General features: G+C 46.5%; 1 protein-coding gene across 1 annotated transcript in view; it reads right to left on the bottom strand.

Moving 5' to 3' along the window:
* The window catches only part of GATA3 (GATA binding protein 3), a gene marked incomplete at its 5' end in the record, with an annotated part of 18014 nt that overhangs the window by 16038 nt on the left and 1494 nt on the right, over window positions 1-482 (bottom strand). The gene's annotated exons all lie outside the window — the stretch shown is intronic.

The following is a 482-nucleotide window of genomic DNA, read 5'->3' as shown; positions in this document are numbered from 1 at the left end:
GCTCCCCTTCCTACCCAGGGCGTTTTGTCCCCCTCTGGTCAAACGGGGCAGCCGCTCCGGGGCTCTTTGAGTCCCTGTCCCTCTCTTTTGTTTCAACTCCATCTCTATCTCTCTCTCTCTCTCCCCTCCTTTCATGTACAAAACATACAGGTCTGGGTTTTTTTGTCACTCAAACCGCATCCGGACTCTATTAAAGTTCCTGGCGCTGGATAAACAATGCAACTGTCGCGTGCAGCAGTCTGAAAATAATTGGATTAGCTCAAACATATCAGCTAAATAGAGACAGTCCCTGCTCAGACAGACAGAGTAAATGTCACCCTGGAAAAACCCTGAAAACTGATCTCATTCATGCCAGGCAACCCTGCAGCAGCCTCCTCGGAAAAAAAAAAGAGAGAAGAAAGAAAAAAAAAAAAAGAAGGAAAAAGAAAAAAAAAAAAAAAAAAAAAAGGCCGGCCGACGATGCAGGCAGACACTGCGGCCTC

Source organism: Egretta garzetta, unplaced genomic scaffold (assembly GCF_000687185.1).
Source record: "Egretta garzetta isolate BGI_Z169 unplaced genomic scaffold, ASM68718v1 scaffold260, whole genome shotgun sequence".
NCBI classification, from domain to species: domain Eukaryota; kingdom Metazoa; phylum Chordata; class Aves; order Pelecaniformes; family Ardeidae; genus Egretta; species Egretta garzetta.
Note: the sequence above shows the minus strand (reverse complement) of the source record. Positions and strands in the feature narration are given on the sequence as shown.